The sequence below is a fragment of the Leopardus geoffroyi genome, chromosome B1 (genome assembly GCF_018350155.1).
Source record: "Leopardus geoffroyi isolate Oge1 chromosome B1, O.geoffroyi_Oge1_pat1.0, whole genome shotgun sequence".
NCBI lineage: Eukaryota > Metazoa > Chordata > Mammalia > Carnivora > Felidae > Leopardus > Leopardus geoffroyi.
Window position 1 is genome coordinate 64,817,868 of NC_059327.1, and position 19,400 is coordinate 64,837,267.

General features: G+C 37.9%; 1 long non-coding RNA gene across 1 annotated transcript; it reads right to left on the reverse strand.

Annotated features, from left to right (window-relative positions):
- Nucleotides 1–11,725: 11,725 nt before the first annotated feature.
- LOC123590701 lies at nucleotides 11,726–19,374 on the reverse strand. Its single transcript, XR_006708936.1, has 2 exons — nucleotides 19,198–19,374; nucleotides 11,726–11,909 (listed from the first exon to the last, which is right to left on the reverse strand). It is a non-coding gene; the product is annotated as an uncharacterized LOC123590701 (long non-coding RNA).
- Nucleotides 19,375–19,400: the final 26 nt, after the last annotated feature.

The window sequence follows — 19,400 nt, forward strand, 5'->3', positions numbered from 1 at the left end:
GTAATAACAGCAATAACTTGTCATTATTTCAGAGAAAGAATAAATTATTATGAAAATATTATATACTTAATTTGGAAGCCATTTTAAATCTTGAAAGCAAATAATTACCTGAATCTCAGCCAATCTAGTTGTTTTTTAACCTGTTACTATATTACTTGTATTCTTAGTATTATTATTTTTAATGTTTCCTTCCAATTAAACTTTCCTAGAATTTCAGAGGTAATTCCTTTGCCCCACTTGATGTTGGGGAGAAGAATACAGATAGAATATTGTGCTCAGTTTGAGGTTTCTCATTTTTAGGAGAACATAGAAAAATCTACAGGATTCCCTCTGTTTTCATTCATTCATTCATTCATTCACTCGTGCATGTAGCAAATAATTATTGGGCATTTACATGGTCCACGAAGTATGAAAGGAACTAGCTATGGTGGGGGAGACATCCTTTTTAAGAGTTTAAAAATCTATGTAAGGCAACTTAGGAAAGCTTGATTTTTTTCCCTTTTGGATGACTGCTAAAATATGTCAAATCATTAAGGCTATTATTAAAGTCTGTGTAATCATCAAATGGAACAAACTAGCTACAGAGTTTTTAAGAGAAAATCGTCACCTACAAAGCTTGCTTAACCACAGAATTCCCAGAAAGCTGTATTTAACTCCACAGGCTAGTTTGCAGTTGGTATGTGCCATAAAATTTTGTTGCCTTAACCAGAACTGGTGTTACAAGGAAAACTACAAAAAGAAGCCTTGTGCATACTACATTGACTAGGTATTTCTGGTGAAACTTTAAAGAATATATTATAAAAGATAGCTGTTTTGTATCTGAGTATTCTGCCGAAGAAATAAGCACATTTACCATTTCTGGACCAGACCTTTTTAAAACTTTGTTATGGAACTGAAATTTCAGATTACCAAGATACAGAGACAAAATAAATGTTTTTATTCTCTATGGTCCTATTGAGAAAAAAAATATTTTCTGTTTTTCTCATCCTAACTAAGAACTAGAAGTTCTGGACAAAAATAAAATAAAACAAAATAAAATCTATTTGAAGGCATAGGAAAGCTGCCAAAATAGCAAAGATTTGTGAGAGCACAAGATCCCAGAGAGAATGGAAGTTCAGAGAAGTGAGTCCAAGATCTGTCAATTCCAGAGTAACTGCTGAGGCTGCAAAACCAAGCAAAGGGTTTGACAGACTCATGAAGTTCCAGTGAGAAAAAACAAAACAAAACAAAACAAAAAAACCTAAAAACCTGGGGCGCCTGGGTGGCGCAGTCGGTTGAGCGTCCGACTTCAGCCCGGTCACGATCTCGCGGTCCGTGAGTTCGAGCCCCGCGTCGGGCTCTGGGCTGATGGCTCAGAGCCTGGAGCCTGTTTCTGATTCTGTGTCTCCTTCTCTCTCTGCCCCTCCCCCGTTCATGCTCTGTCTCTCTCTGTCCCAAAAATAAATAAACGTTGAAAAAAACACAAAAAAACCTAAAAACCTGGGCTTTAGGGACTAGGAGGAAAGAGAAAGCCTTGTAAATGTTACAGGTTTTATGCAGGACCCTGGAGGCCTCCATCCTAGGAATCAAGGGTGAACCAGAAATAAGGCTCAAATTAGAATCATTTCAATTTCTGACTATATGAAGGTGACCTGAAATTTCTGGCACCCTAGTAAAAGAAGAGTAAATTTTCTCTGTCGGAAAATATCATCTAAAGATCCAAGGTACCTATAATTTTTCACAAATAATGTCTGACATTAAAAGAAAAATCTCTAGACATAACAGAATGAAAAGAGAATAAATAAATCAGAACTATAAGTAAGGAAAACAATGTCCAAACTGAAGTATGACAGACAAAAACATAGAAAATACATTAAAAAGTGCAAAAAACGTGACATAGTGAAATGGTCTATCATGTGTAAAGTTGGAGACAGAGAGGAGACAGACAACAGGACAACAGCAGTATTTGAAGAAATAATGTCTAAGATTTTTTTCAAAACAGTTCTCATGATGAAGAGCTGAGGAAAATCTCCTGGCTCTGAAAGGGGAAGGAAAGACTATTGGTTGTGAAAAACACTGAGAGCATTCTACGTAACAAGAGCTATTCTTTAAGGGAAAATCTTTAGCAGAGCCTTACCCCATGTGGGGAAGAACATTTCATGTCAGTCCACTCTAGTCTTTCTGTCTCACATAAAAGGGGAAACATAGGAAAGGTAGTAGTCCAAGAACTTAGATCCAGTAAGACTAAGATTTCATCATAAGATTATAGAATGCTTCTCCTTCCCCACACCTTACCAAATGCCAACAGTGCTCCAGTATAATAGCAGTGGGTTATTGCTGGAAGGGGTGCAAGATACAGACTCTTTCTGAGTAGAAGTACTTAGGGAAGTCAAAAGTCAACAGGGGAGAAACAAAAGAGGACACTCAAGGGATTGGAAGTCTCAGGTACTTACAGCTACAGAGGCATTAAACACAACTGAATTCCTTTTTGGCTTTTGCCAAATGTATTACAAAATGAAAAGAATGTCAGTCCAGTTAAATCTTGTGAAGGTGGGCAAAAATGTTCTAAATTATCAAGGAAATATGCTTTGAAATATGCTTCACATCTGCTATTATTCATTCATAACTTAATTCACTCTAAATGTATAACGTATATTGTTTATCTTATGGTTTTGCGATGCCTCTTTTTCAGCTATTACAGTAATTAAAATCAAATACCAATATAATTGTAAATGGCTGTTAAAAACATAATGAAAAATGTGGAAGGTGACTGGATATTTGACATCATTAAGGAATTTTTGTTAGTTTTTCTTTGTTAATGTGATTTATTTTTAAAATGCATATCTTCAAGGAATACATATTCAAATATTTACAGATGAATTTTATGATATCTGGAATTTGTTTCAAAATAATCTAAGTTAGTGGTTGGGGAATTAATACATAAACCAAGATTTCTACGAACTGATAATGATTGACATGGATGAAGAATACAAAGGGGTTCATTTTAGTATTCACATTATTTTTCTATTAAAAATTTCCTTATTTAAAAGGTAAAAAAAAAACCCTTAATTTAGAACCTCAGCTTTTCTTTTGAGAGAGAGAGAGAATTCACTAGTATGAGCAGGGGAGGGGCAGAGTGAGAGGGAGAGAGGATTCCAGGCAGGGATTATTATTTTCAAATAATAAAGCCTATTCAATAGCATTACACTAAGTTATTACTAAAACTGATATTTGACAAAAGTAAAACTTTTTGTGCCATTAATTTAAAAGTTTGTATTGCTTTTATATTTGAATTATTTAACAGGATGCTTTATTTTATCTAAAGTTTTATTTAAAATTCTTCATTTTCTAATTTCTATTTTAATGCACTTAATATTAATATGGTATATGCATATAGTTTGTAAGTAACTAAATATGCATTTTTTGGGCACACATATTCCACATCATTTTCTGATGATGTACTGTAGTGTTTCATTTTATTTTGCTTTTTAAAGTCTATTTATTTATTTTGAGAGAGAGAGAGAGAGCATGAGCTGGGGAGGGCTAGGGAGAGGGAGAGACAGACTCCTGAGTAGGCCCCCCCAACTTTCAGGGCAGAGCCCGACATGGGGCTCAATTCATCACCATGAGATCATGACCTGAGCCCAGATCAAGAGTTGGACACTTAACCAACTGAGCCACCCAGCCTCCCCTTTGCTGTATTGTAAATATTTGTGATTTTCTGTATATTATGATGTTTTAACATCTTAAAAACAGAACAAAAAAAACTTGTGGGGACAGACTGCCCTTCAGGGAGCTAGCCAATTCTTGGAGATAGCAAAGGGCCCAGCCAGAAGCATCTTTGCTATGCAAATTAAGCTATCCAAAATCAAATCTCTACCTGGCCCATTATACCCTGGAGGCAATATTTTTCTACCTTAATCATCCCATGGCCAAGTGCTAGGCAACTAGGGACTACTACTGCAGGCCCAAACCTGCCAAAATTATTCAAATCAACAAATCCTAAACTGTGCAAACTGTCCTTGCCTCCCCAGGGAAACCCCAATAAAGACTGTGGCCTACACCTTCCCATCCTTCCCATCACTCCTGCTTCTGCCTCCTGACCACCCTGGTGGCTTTCCCACATGGTCTTTGTGGCATGCTATGCCTCCTGTCTGCAGAAACTGTGAATATAATAAACGTTGCTATTTCCTTAGCCAGTCTTCTGTGTCTTCTTGTAGTACATCTGTCTGACCATCTCTTAAAAAAGTAGAAAACTGGTGCACGTACAGAAAAAAAGTTTGGAGATCTCTACCCTACAAGTTGTCTAGTTCATGTTCAAGCACAATATAAGACTTTCTTTGAAATATTCCAATATGGTTTTAAACTCACCCCCCTCCCCCGCCCCCCTGCCGCAAAGAAGCTGACTACATTGTTGATTTATGCTGTTTGCAACAAACAATCTTTAAATTGGCAATTCACAGGCCAGAGAAGAATAGACAGAGGTAGTAGGGTCACTGCTTTTACCTTTAGGTATGACACAGAAGTGTTACAAAGTGAGTTAATCATTTCCTGAGAAATATTGAAATGTTTCTGCCTACCACCCTCAGTGCACCACAGTGTCTTTGACAAAAGGACCTCAGGATCTTTCAGGCAAAAGCATCTTTTCTTCACTCCATCATTCAAATTTACTTTCCTCATGATATACGCAGTAAATAATCCAGCAATTGCCATCATCATTTAATTCAAAGAACTGAGCAAGAATGACTCTGACATACTTTAATTTGGAATCTAGAGGAAAATAACGTATTTCCTATAAGAACTTCTCGTCGATCATTAGTAAATCTCAACAAGGCAGTGTGAAAACAATTTTCTCTGATTTCACAGACAAACCACCAAACATCTGTTTTTACTGCTTCTTTCCCAAATTGGAAATAATGGCAGCTGCAGCATTCTAACTGGCTGGCTTGTGAAATCATTCAACTATTGACTGACCTCTGTTTAATTTTCATGTTGCTTTATTAAAAAGGAATTTTTTTTTGGAAGAGTACAATCAATTTTAGTAACTTCAAGATTGAATTATAGATAACAAATTGAAATATTCAACGTTAGCCTGTGAACTGAAATTTAGAAAAAGAGGAATGCAAACCCTGGCTCAGACAGAACTGAAAATAAACAAAAATGAAATGTAAGAAATTTGTCGAGCGTATTACCTTTACACCCTGCCTGGGTATAGCAGTTCCAAAAATACTCACAGTTTCTCTTTTCTTATTTCTTAAAATTTCAGCTTTATTTAGGGACAACTAGCATATAAAATTAACTCAAGATTTCTGGATGCTGTCTTCTTCTCTTATACTCCTGTGTCTGTATTCCTGCCTAACTTGATTCAGATCCTGCTCTTTGTCAAACAGCAAAAATTCAACTGAGTAAATTTGACGATCTCACTGGCTTTGTTCAGTGACTCAAGAATTAAGCAGCATCCCGTCTAGCAAGTGGAAGGGAGCTCCTGAGAAGCTGTACAAATAGAAGACAATTATAGGTAGAAGAGGGAAGACCAGATTGTTTCATCTTCCTTTTGAGGATGGGAAGATTCTGTGTGGCAGATGATCTTATTAGTGCTGGTCAGAATGTTCCAGACTGACCAGTTAAGACTACATTCCTGGAGAGAAAGTGGAAATTGCAATTAATTTAGATATTAAGTCTTGATTTGGTGACATGGGCTTAGCACAAGTGACTCCATTTTGGGAAACTATTTTCTTTTTAAGAGTTTCCCCCTTTTGATCAGATTCTCATCTTAACTGAGGGATGTGATACAAATATGAAGCATTAGCAGCACTCTCAGCTACTGCTTGAAATTTTTGTTTGTTCTTTGTGTGCTACCTATAGGGCATGATGTTTTTGCTTAATGTCTGTAATGCTCATAGGTCACAGAGGTTCACAATCTTTAAGTCGGTCATTCTCTTTGTTCCTTTTATGATGTTCCAATCTTAAGGAGATCATTTGACTGCTGGTTAGTGGCTGAAAACATGCATTAAAAGCTTCTGAGAGGATACAACACACCAGGGACATTATTATGATTATTACAAGCAGAATAATTCCTAATGTTTGAAGCACACTTCAGAGCCATGGTCCCCCAGACCCAAACTAATCAAAATCAAATAAGTCAAAGACAGACCTGCTAAAGGAATTATCCTTGTAAGCCAAATGGCTTGCTCTGTGATTGTATGTAACTGAGTTTTGACTTCCTCAGAAATGTTAATCCAGATATAACGGGTAGTATTAGCCACAACACAGAGACCTCTTTATTCAGCTAAAAGATAATTGAACAACTTGGAACAGAACAACATGGAGGCAGAATAAGACCTATAAATACAGAGAACAAACTGATAATTGCCAGAGTGAGTAAGGTAATGAGCAAAATGGGTGAAGGGGAGTGGGAGGTGCAGGCTTCCAGTTTTGGAGTGAAGAGTCATGGGAATAAAAGGTACAGCCCAGGGAACATATTTACTGATATTGTAATTGTGTTATATGGTGATGGATGGTAGCTACACTTGTGTGAGCATAACATATAGAATTGCTGAATCACTATGTTGTACACTTGAAACTAATGTAACATTGTGTGTCAACTGTATTCAGATAAAAATAAGATAAACGTTAATATTTGCTTTCAACAAAAACAACAACAGCAACAACAACCACAACAACACTTTGGCCAGAGAGTCTAAGGATCTTTGCAGAGCAGCAGTCACCTTAACAGTAGATTCTGCAATATTTACAAGATTTAAGGAGGTGTTTCTAATCATAAGGTCATTTACATTTATTCCTAACCAGGGAATTAGAACCCTGCCAAAAGAAAGTGAATCCTGAATCATGAATGCCTCTGGTAATTATTTGAGATCATGTGAATGTGAAAAATAGTTGGGTTAATTTTTATAAAGTTTTTGAAGATTTTTATGAATGCTTAATTTATATAAGGGTTTGATTTTCTTTAAACTAAGTAAAAAGAGTTCTTTTCCAAATTAATTTTGGCAATACCATTCAGAAGTAGAAAATATCATACATCTACAATCTACAACACACACACATATACTATACATATATATGTATATGTATATATGTATATGTACATATGTGTATATATGTATACGTACATACGTATATATATGTATGTATATATTAAACTGAGAGACAGACAAGAGAACTTACAGCTTCCATACACACATTTCCCATTAGCCCAAATTCCAAATTACTTTTTTTCTTTTTTTGATAAGAATTACATCCATGCAGTTTGTATTTTAATATTTATATCTCAAAGTCTCAAGACTTTTAAGAGAAATAGAAGAAGTTTGGGGATTGGTAAGAAAGAATAGGTACATTTTGAACTTCTTCTAGAGTCGCATTTCTAGTTTTTGTAAAGATTTGTAAGATAAAGACAGTTGCTCTCAATTCCTTAGGAAATGGGCTTGCAACTTAAATGGCCCGATAGGTTGATCCACCCATAAATCTTTTCACAAGGGCTTTAGAAAGTTTTTCTTTTCCTCTGAGTATATCGTTTTATTTTAACTTGGGGAGAAGGCCTAAAAAAAAAATTTTTTTTTCTATCAGACTCTATAATTTGACCAATTTTTTGACCACAGAGCTACTTTGTAGTTTTTAGCTGGAACAAACAATAAATATTTCTGGCAGTATTGAACAACCTCTTGCACTGAGGAGGCGTTCTCAAAGATGGTGCGAAAGATATTTTATTTTCCTCTTTCTGCTAGGTACTACAGCAGAGATCCAGGAGAGCTGACTCTGATAAGGATTCTTAGTCTTAACTGGCTTCTGCCAGTTTTCCTAGGATCTCATCTGTAGCTCCAGTATATTTACCAGAATTTGGCAAGGTTTTTCATTATTTTTAGTTTTAGTTTTCCCTTGGCTATTTGAGAGACTAACAGCAGTTTATCAGAAAATTCCTCCAAGTCAGGTAAACTTCGGGAGGGACCCATTTAGGGTCCCAGCTTTAAGGGTAGATTTGAAGGCATAAATTATTGACAATTTTGCAGAGGCCTTTTGAGCACAATCTTTTTTCCAGGGTCCTCACTGATAACAACTGAGACATTAATCCCTGGGCCAGTATTTTAACAATGGACCCCAGGAGATTGTGATATGGAGGTGGAAGGAAAAGTGTTATTTTATTTTAGGCGTCTGGCCTTGGAGCTGTCGTAGCTGTAAAGCTAATGGTTTGGTAAACTTTTGTTTATGCTCTTGTGTCTTTAAATTTTCATTAGTCTTTTGCAACGAATTTTTTAACTAAGCTATTTTGGAATCTTGAAGCCTTTGGAAGCTTCCGTATACCAATTAAAATAGGTGTCCCAGGCGCATCTCGGTGGCTTAGTAGTGAGGGCCAACTCTTGATTTTGGTTCAGGTCACAGTCTCTCATTTCGTGGGTCTGAGCCCTGCATCAGGCTCTGTGCTGGCAGCACAGAACCCGCTTGAGAGTCTCTGTCTCCCCCTCTCTCTGCTTCTCCCCTGCTTGCTCTCTACTTCTCTTTCAAAATAAATAATAACTAAACATTTTAAAAAATAAGTATCCCATTCTGTTTGTTTGATATAGGGACCCTTACTTTTAAGTATACTTAAGTAAACAATCTTGTCTAATAGGAATATTCCGCATAATGAACATTATAATTCTAGGTTGTCTTTAGTAAAATTTTGTCATTTTGGTGGATATTTAAAGCTTCCAGGAACACAGTTCTCAGACCTAAAATGAACAGGTATGCTAGGAAGATGGTGCGCTTGTTGAACTTTGAGATTACTATATAATTACTGTTATTGTTATTATTTTAGCTAAGCCTTTGTGGGTCACTCAAGCCAAACTAATACTTACGAGGGATGTGCCATAGGGTTGGGGTTGTGTGGTGTTTCACAGTGCACCTCATTCCACACAAATTATCTTGAGGTTGGTGGGTGACCTAGGGTCAATCTAATCCATTGTGTGACCAACTAATCCTCACATAAGAGTCTTTGAAATAGGTGGCAAGTGCTCTAAAACAGCCTTTAAGTTCTCAACTCGTGCCTGCCATTTTTTGTGGCCTTTTTCCTCTCAAGATTCCCATCAGCAATTAGCCTTTATCTACACAAACCCAGGCAAACAGACACATAAGCCTTAATAGATTAGCAACAACCAAGAGAATGTTACTGCTTCCTGGCCAAGAGAACAGCTTGTGTATACCACCAGCAAATCCCAGCATGGACTAAACCAGCAGAGTTCAGTAAATGGGGATTGTGGACTAAAACTGGGGAAAGAGATTTCAAACAACTGGGGAGTTTTGGACTGAACCAAGGGCTAGGGACTCAGGTTCCAGTGGAACCATTTGACAAAGCTGATCTGCTAAGCCCTGAAAAGCCAATTAGATCAGGATCTCAATGTAAAGACAGTGGAGCTCAGAACCAATTGGACTTACCCATGGCTCTCATAAAGAGCAAGAAAGATGGTGAATTTAAAGAGGTTCACAGAGCACCATGCCTATGTTTTTCATTGTCCCTGAATGCCATCAGAAGTTTGCTTCAGATCTAGCTGCCACCACCAAATCCATTAAACAATAAAAATTAAATGCAGTAAATTTTAAGATCTAAACAGCTTTATTCAATGATTCATGAATCATGTAATGTCCCATCTAGCAAGCAGAAAACAGCTCTGAAGACCCGTACGAGATGGAAAGCTGTTATACACAGAAGGGGAAGGGATAAAGAAAGCAGATTAATTCATCTTCCTTTGGGGAATGAAAAAGGGTTTATGTGGCAGATTACCTCATTAGTGCTGACCAGAAAATTCTGGGCTGACTGCTTAAGACTACATTCCTGGAGAAGGTTGAAAGTAGAATTAGGTTAGGTATTAAGCCTTGGTTTGGTGACATGGGCTGAGCACAAGTGACTCCATTTTGAGCCCATTATTTCTTTTTACACCTTGACGCATAGATAAACTGAATTGCAGGCAGCACTGCTCACAGCAATGTGTCCTTGGGCAAGAGGTTATTTGAGGTTAAGTAGAGGTTCTGAAGCAATATTAGTCCAGGTTGTTTTGAGCTATGTTGGTGGGATAAAGAGACAACATTTAAAAGTGTCAAAAGTGCAATATTAATGAATGCTAAGTCTGATGAGATGGGACTACAAGAAAATTACATAGAATTCACCAGAAGAGTAAAGACTTAAACAAAGATAGATTTACAGTATGGTTTGAGTATGGTTTGTGTTAAGCAGTTCAATGTGTTACAGACACCACCCCCTTTTTTTGAAAACTTCTTTAAGGCTTTATTTATTTCTATTTTTAATTGTACGGATATATATTTGGATTTTTAATTTTCTTGGAATAATTTCAAAATCACAGAATAGTTATAAGAATAGTACAAAGAGAGGTGTCTGGATGGTTCAGTCGGTTGAGCCCCCAACTCTCGATTTCAGCTCAGGTCATGATCTCATGGTCATGGGATCGAGCCCTACACAGGGCTCTGTGTTGAGCATGGAGCCTTCTTGAGACTCTCTCCCTCTGCCTCTGCCCCTCTCTCCTGCTCATGCTTGCTCTCTATCTCTCTCTAAATTTAAATAAAGAAATAAAGAAGAAGAATTAAAAAAATAGTATAAAGAACTCCCACTGACTCATTACCCAGCTTACCTAAAATTAACATTACTGTACTGGCACAATCTCCTAATGTAATTTGCTGCCAGAAACACAGCATTGTTTTTGTGATATCCTTGCAAAATAAATATATCATATGAATCAAATAATGAGAAAATATCAGATGAACCCTAGTTAAGAAACATTCTTCAAAATAATTGCCTTGTTCTCCAAAGAAACAATTGATTGTTACGTATAATTGATAATTTTATTGTGTTTATACGTGAAATGTCCTTTTTATAGGAAACATGCACTGAAATATTTGGGGTAGAGAGGCATCATTTCTGTCACTGACTTCCAAGTGGGGCATAATGTTGTAGACACATGCACAAACAGATGCAGATGTATGTATACACACACATGGGGTGACAATGAGAATATGTAGTAAAATGTTAACATTCTGAGACCCTTTTTCACCTGAAGCCCTAAGCTTGCTGTGGAAGCTGCCTTGCCAGGAAAGGCACAATCACTCACTCCTGCACCATAACCACAGGAGTGCAGGGTTTGGAGTGTGCTTGAGGAGGCTAAAGGCCGTAGCTATGCCCCCTCTTGCCCCTAATCTAGCCAGGGACTGAAGCTGAGTGTCAGGACAGAGAAGCAAGGCGATATGGAAAAGTAAGGCATAATAAAGAATGAAGAAAAACGAGATTAAGAAAGTGCAAGAGCAAGAAAGTGATGAGAACAAGGACACTAGTTCTCTGGTATGGGTCAGGAACTCAGTCTTTGACTTTGCAGCAATTTGCATCTTTCTTTGCATTACCTTCAGCTCTCAGCAAAGCATGCTTTTCTGGGGGATTTTGAGGGGTGTTTGGCTTTGGTCATAAAGGAGTACAATGTAGTGGGGAACTCTTCTAGGTTTGGAAGGGCAGATGGCTGGGAAAGTCTGGGGGCTAGGACTAGGTAACTGGTATTTTGAACACAATGGACTCGAGCAGTGTAATCCAAAAAATGAACTTTACTTCCTCCACTGTCCCATTAAATCTGCCCAGGGGAACAATCCCTCTATTTGTGTGAAAACTCAGTCTCTCTGACTTTTCTGGTCACTCTGCAAAAAGAGAAATTCCTATGATCTTTTAACATGGCAAACATAAAAATAACAATGTGTCTCACATAATAATCAAAATTCTAAATTTTATTTCAACATAAAATCTTCACACTTCTCTCCAACTGAAGACTTCTTTGAGCTGGTTGCTGACTGTGGGAAGCAGGACACGGTTTTCCTTTTGTCTTTTATCCTGTCCTAATATTTCTCCTCCTTTCCAAGGTTATCATGCTAGATTTTTTTGGTCCTTCCTGTGTTGATGAGAAATGGCAGAGCGAAAAGAGGGAAGATGGATGGAGAGTGGGGGTGAGAATCACAATAATCCATCAACTTTATCCTTCAACAGTTTTTTTTTAATGTTTATTTACATTTGAGAGAGAGAGAGAGAGAGAGAGAGAGAGAGAGAGAGAGAGAACGCTTGAGTGAGGAGAGGGGCAGAGAGATGGAGACAGAATCTGAAGCAGGCTCCAGGCTCTGAACTATTAGCACAGAGCCCGAAGTGGGGTTCAAACCCACGAGCTGCAAGATCATGACCTGAGCTGAAGTAGGATGCTTAACCGAATAAGCCCCCCAGGCACACCTCAACTTCTCTTTCAAAACCTCTTCATACAATCCTTTGTCCATCCTACTTTTTTATATTTTCATTGTGAATAAGGGAAATTTAAGGTTTTCATAAATGAGCATTGGCTGTTTCCTTTGAAATTCTGCCTTCAAGGAAGTCTAGCACTTTCTCAAAGGTAGCACCACTTGTATTCTGGTGCTTTGTTCAAAAGTTCCAATTTAATATCCTGTTAGAACCATATCATGGAATATTGGTGTCTTAGTCAATTTAGGCTTCTAAAATGAAGTATTGTGGACTTGTTAGCAACAGAAACTTACTTCTCACAGTTCTGGAGGCTTGAAGTGTGAGATCAAGGTGCCAGTTTGCTTGGGTTCTGATGATAGTTCCCTTCCTGATTGCAGAATGCTGACTGCTTGTTTTAATCTCATATTGCTAGAAGAGCAAGGAAGTTCTCTCAGGTCTTTAATCCCACTCATGAAGGCAGAGCTCTCATGACCTAATCATCTCCAAAGGCTCCACATCCTAATACCATCACATTGGGGATTAAGTTTCAACATATGAATTTTGGGGGCATACAAACAATTAGTCTATAGCAGCAGGTATATATGAATTCTATCTTCAGGGAAAGAGGTAATCCTATAATCATGCTTAAAAAATTTGTTTCCCTGGAGACATTCCTCAAGGACCTAATTTATATGGTCCGTCTGGTTGTTCTCATAGCAAAGGGCAATGGGAATGCATACTTGTCTTAAGAGAGCTTTCAAGAGTCCCTGAAAGCCTGACATCAACTGGCATTCTAAGTGAGACGCATTAGGGTTTGGAGGACTTTAACAGCCATAAAAACAGGGTCAGAAGATGATCTAATGCAATCAACAGATGATCATTTTTAAGGGTCAACAATAATGTATGTGGAGTCCTCAGGGCAGTCTAAGATAAAGTCTATATTTCCAGCTCTCAAGACCACTCAAGTATCGGAAGATCACATCCTGTATATTTTGACATATTTGAGAACAGTATGTTGAATGTAGAAATAGAAAACAATGCCTAGCCCAAGAGAAGGAAAACCAGCCCAACTTTCCCTGTCTCCTTGTTTTGCTTAAAATAGTCTCTGACAACACTGTCTTCATTCCCATCACCTATTGGGTGGTTGCTTTGCAATTTTGTTTTCATGTCATATTTAGGAGTTTTCTTTTATCTTAAGGAAATGGTGAATTACGGAAAGATTTTAAGTCAGAAAAATTATATGATCATATTTGCATTTCAGACATCTTATTCTGGCAAGAGTGTAGAGCATGGGTTAGAGACAGGTGAGACTAACTACTACATCAACAGTTAAGAGAGAATGGAGGAAAAGCCAAAAGTAAAACCAAGAAAATGAAAATAAAGCAGAAAGGGGGAAAATAGAAGAATGGTACCATAAATGTCACAGGTAGGTGGAGGGAGTGATAAACAGCTTATAATCGTTATGTAACAAATGTTACAAAATCTTATTTCCATTTAACAAAGGAATTGTATGCTTCTAACCATACATGTGTCTATTCATGTCTTTTTTTTAATCTAAATTTTTTTAAATATTTTTTTTCAGAGAGAGAGAGAGAGAGAGAGAGAGGGAATGGGGGAGGGGCAGAGAGAGACCAAGATAAAGAATCTGAAGCAGGCTCCAGGCCCTGAGCTGTCAGCACAGAACCTGACATGGGGCTCGAATTCATGAGTTGTGAGATCATGAAGTGAGCTGAAGTTGGACGCTTAACCAACTGAGCCACCCAGGCACCCCGATTTATGTCTTTTTAAACACTGAAATAAACAGATCAATCACTGTGTCATATTCTATAAAAATTCCTGAATTCAAAAAACCTGAGAACTAAAAGCAGACTATATGAAATCACAATTCTATAAAAGGTCTTAAGTTTCAAGTTGTTCTTTTTTTTTTTCTTTTCTAAATCTTTTCTTCAAATGAAATCTTACTCGAAACCCAACACTTGTAATCAATCTGGAATGCCAATCTCCGCATTCCCTAACCCTCAGTTTTATTGGCTCCTGATGCACTCTGAGGTCTATCAAGGCCTGTTCTTGTGACCATTCATCATTTAAAACTGAAATTTATATTGTGAGTTCCATAAGCTCTAGGGCCATTTCTGTTGTATTTACCACTTTATTCCCAATACCTAGCACAGCATGTGACACAAATTCGTGTCTGATGAATATTTATTGAATGAATGAGTGACGAAAGATCAGACAGAGAAAATGACATGACTTGAATTAAGTCACACAGCAAATTGATGAGGCTCAGACTTAGTATATAGTGACTGGGTAGGTACCGGTGGCATTACCAGAATAGGAAATAAAGGAGGAGAAATAGAGTGAAAAAGGATGCTGAGGTCAGTTTTGGATATTAGAGTTTGAAGTGCTTTGGGGGCATCCAGGTAGAGGCATCAACAGACAACAAACTGTTAAGTCTATTTAGTTTAGACTCAGTGGTCTAGCTCTTCAACTCCTCTTGCAAAAGGCTTTCATTTATTTCACTTTTAAGCACTGTGTTTGTCCAGGCATGTTTCCCTCCCTCACATAGCCACCAGAGCAGAGTTTCCTCAACTTTATTGCACATGCAAATCAACATGAGGAATCTTCTTAAAAGACAGATTCTGAGTCAGAAGATAGAGCCTGAGCTTTGGCAGTCTTAACAGGCAGTCTTAGTAAGTTTCCGTGTGATGCCGAGGCTGCTCATCTACATTTTGAGAAGCAAGACCCTGCAAATCAGTGAAAAATGGCACGAAGAGTTGGTTGGCAGTTTTTTTTTTTTTTCGTTCTGTAAAATTTCACAATCTTTATAATAAATAGAGATGGGGAACTTGCAAAGTTTTATTTGCTTTTCAAATGAATTTCTTCTCATAAACTTTTCTTTTGCACTTCAAAGAATATGTTTAGGTGTTTTACATGTTTGCTTTATAATATAATGTGACTGTTAATTCATAAATTAATTCAAGACAAATTTTCTTAATTTAGTTTTATTTTTTTGTTATTTTATGTATGTATGTATGTATGTATGTATGATTTACTTATTTATATTTTATTCTTAGGAGAGAGAGAGTATGAGCAGGGAAGGGGCAAAGAGAGAGCGAGAGAGAGAGAGAGAGAGAGAGAGAGACAGAGAAAGAATCTCAAGCAGGATCCACACTACCAGCTCAGAGCCCAACGTGGGGCTCGATCCCACCAACTGTGAGATCATGACCTGAGCTGAAATCAAGAGTCCAATGCCCAACCAACTGAGCCACCCAGATGCCCCAATTTTGATTTATTTTGAGAGAAAGATAGAGAGCAAGGGGTGGGGGGAGGACAGAGAGAGAGGAAGACAGAATCCCAGGCAGGCTCTGCACCATCAGCCCAGAGTCCGATGCAGGGCTTGAATATACCAAAGCGAGATGGTGACCTGAAGTCAAGAGTGAGAGGCTTAACTGACTGAGCCACCCAGGAGCCCCAGAATTTTCTTAATTTTAATAGTGATCCCATAAACTGCTTATTCTTTCTAGGAGTTTTTTTTAGCTGTTAGCCTCCGGCTAAAGATTTCAGGCTAAGTTTAGCAGCTGTTGGAAGTAAAGCTGTTAGAGAGGCAGGCTCTGGAAGTAGGTAAATTCAAGACATTTTGAAACATTCAAGTACTTATAAAAAGTACCAATTGCAAAATAGTAACATAGTTTAAATCTACAGAGAGGTCTAGTTATTCTTATCCTGAAACATGGAGACCATCCCAACTGGAAAACAAAAAGATTTTTATGAGAAACCAGTAGCCTTTCTTAGATATCATTACATTCATCTAAATTGAATGAATGACTTAGGCATCATCTGTACTTTTATCTGTAAGTCATTTTTCTTTTAATGTGATTGCTATACAAAACTTCATTGTTTTCTTTTTTATTCTTCCATTCAAAAAATCTTTTTATGATTCGTTATGCTTCTGGGCACTGAGAGACAGCTGTTGAGTCAGATAAATATCTTGAGTTCACAGAATTAGTTTTGTAGGAAAAGAGACAATAAGTAAATAAATGTGATCGTTTCATGTGAAAATATGTACTACTAGAAAAATAAAAAAAAGAACAACCAACTAGAGTGGTTCAAGGGTGGTATTCTTAGATCGGGTGGTCTGGAAAGCCTTATCTAGGGTGTAATATGTGAGTAGAGAAATGAGTAAAATGAAGACATGAACCATATTTTTTAATTTTTTTAACTTTTTTTTTGACGTTTATTTATTTTTGAGACAGAGAGAGACAGACCATATGAACAGGGGAGGGTCAAAGAAAGCGGGAGACACAGAATCAGAAACAGGCTCCAGGCTCTACGCTGTCAGCACAGAGCCCGATGGCGGGGCTCGAACTCACAAACTGTGAGATCGTGACCTGAGCCGAAGTCAGACGCTCAACCGACTGAGCCACCAGGCGCCCCAAGACATGAGCCATATTAATAAGAAAAGATAAGAGCAGAGTGGAACTGCCATATACCAAGAGTAAGCTTGGTGTGTGGAAGGGAGATTAAGACCAGTGAGATGACGGGCACAAGGGAGGAAAAAGCAAAAGAAGAATGGAAATGAGAGAGATAAGCAGCAGCCAGATCAAGCAGAGCAGGGAGTATGGATTTTATTCTAAGAGTGACTGCAAATATTTAGAGTTTTTAACAGAAAATTACATGTAATTTCTCTCTCTTCAGCATTTCCATCTGTACATTCCACTACTATAGTACATGCTTCTATAACACATTTCTTCACTAACGTTATTTATCACTTATTTCCAACATGTCTTTTCTACTAAACTGTTAGCTCCTTAAGGGCAGGGACTGTATTGATTTACCCACCTTCTTGTATGCCCAGTTCATAGTGCAGTGCATAATATATGGCAGTGCTAAGTAAATGATTACTGAATGAACAAATGGGTATTTTATTTGTTCATAAACCTCTACTCCTGGTTGTAACCTTTCTATTGAATTCTGGTCTTATACTTGCAAATGCTACTGGCATTTTCAATTAACTGTCCAATTTTTTTTTCCCTCAAGTTCAACTACAAACTCATTATTTCATTCCAACTTCTCCATATTTATTGGTTAATATCAACTTCTTTCTAGTTTCCTCAGTTAGAAATGTTAGAGTACTGGGGCACCTGGGGTGGCTCAGTCTGTTTAGGGTCCAACTTCAGCTCAGGTCATGATCTCTCAGCTCGTGGGTTCAACCTTGTTTTGGGCTCTGTGCTGACAGCTCAGAGCCTGGAGCCTGCTTCAGATTCTGTGCCTCTGTCTCTCTCTGCCCCTCCCCTGCTCATGCTCTGTCTCCCTCTCTCTCTGAAAAACAAATCAACACTGAAAAAAATTAGAAATTTTAGAATACTTTGGTTCTTCTGATATTGGGAGTTTTCTTTACTTCATTGACTCTAGCACTGGTTCAGACTTTCATTATTTAACCTGGAACCATTCAACAGACTTTTATCTGGCTAGGACATTCTGACTTAAATTTCTTCTCTTTTCACATTGACACCACATATCTCTGCAAGATCAGTGTCGCTGAAGTGTCATTTTATTCATAAGTTTGTTCATTGTTCTATTTATCAACCATTTTTTCACACTAATGTGTGTTTGATATGTGGCATTTTCTTGTATAAATCCTTAATTAGTGCTCACATGAACTATAGGAGATAGTATTTTTATCTCCATTTTATAGGTAAGGAAAATGAGATTTTGGTATGTCAGGCTACCTGCTTAAGGTTACTTTTTTTTTTTTTTTTAAGTTTATTTATTTATTTTGAATGAGAGAGAAGGAGAGAGCACAAGTGTGAAGGGGCAGAAAGAGAGCAAGAGAGAGAGAGAGAATCCCAAGCAGGTCCATGCTGACAGTGATGTGGAGCTCAAACTCACACACTGTGAGATCATAACCTGAGCCAAAATCAACTGAGCCATCCAGGAGCCTCCAGGTTACTATTACACCAATAAGGAAATGGTAGGGCTGAGATTTGAACACAGGTCTATTTAGTTGGGAAAACTAAACTTTAGTTATTGCATTCATGAGTGGTATCTCAAGCTTAAATTCCTGCTTGTCTTTGGAGGTTATCCATGATACAGCCTACCAGTCTTACTGAACTTCTTATGACTGCTGAATTTGCATCCTGTATTTCACATTTCAAATGTTTTTCTAGTTATCTTCTGGGCATTGACCTTTTTACTTCAATTACATTGTAAGCTCCTTAAGATTTGATATGATGTATTACTCTTACGTTTCTGTGAAGGTCTGCTAATGTGGTGTGCACAGGACATATTCTCAGTAAAAAAAAACTGACAAATCTTTAGCACAGTCCTTGGCACATATGCATGCTTACTAAATGGTAACAATGATGTTATTTATTATTCCTGAAGAGCTGATACATTAAACTTAAGTTCTAAAAAGATAACTATAGAGAAGCCTGGGTGGCTCAGTCAGTTAAGTGTGCGACTCTTGATTTTGGCTCAGGTCATGATCTCGCGGTTTGTGGCTTGGAGCCCCATATCGGGCTCTGAGTAGAGCCTGCTAGAGATTCTCTCTGCCCCTCCCCCACTCACACTCTCAAATAAACATTAAAAATTGTTTTTGAAAAAGATACCATCGAATTCCGATCTCTGCCTCAATCCTAAGAAATTTTTGCTTACCTTCCTTATGATCTAAACAGTTTTCCATGCTAAGTTTGTTCATTTTAGTCCCACCCTACCCTTTCTATTAAGTGGCATCAACTACAATATAGATCTCACCATCAACTACAATATAGATCTCACCATAACATCAACAAGCAGCAACATTCAGTCAACTATTACTGCTCTTTTTGAGAGTGCTTTGAAGAAAAACAAGGAATAGTTGCAGTAATTTTTTTCAGATGATTGTTAACGCGCCTGCTATCTATCTATCGATTTAACTTTAATTAAGTTTACTAGAAGTGTCTGTTCCAGACTTCTGGCTCAAGTTTCTTACTTACAGTGACTCGTGCAATCAGGTAACTCCCTTGCCCTACAAGCCCTCCTTCGCATCTCAGCTTGAAGTTGAATTGTCCCAGATGCAATAATTGGAACGTCCAGCCCCCTGACCCCAAGGTGCCCGGGGACGCAATGAAACGGAGGGTTTAGGGCCCCGCGGGTCCGCCCCGCCCCCGGTGAGCGCAGTCGCGTCCGGTCACGTCGT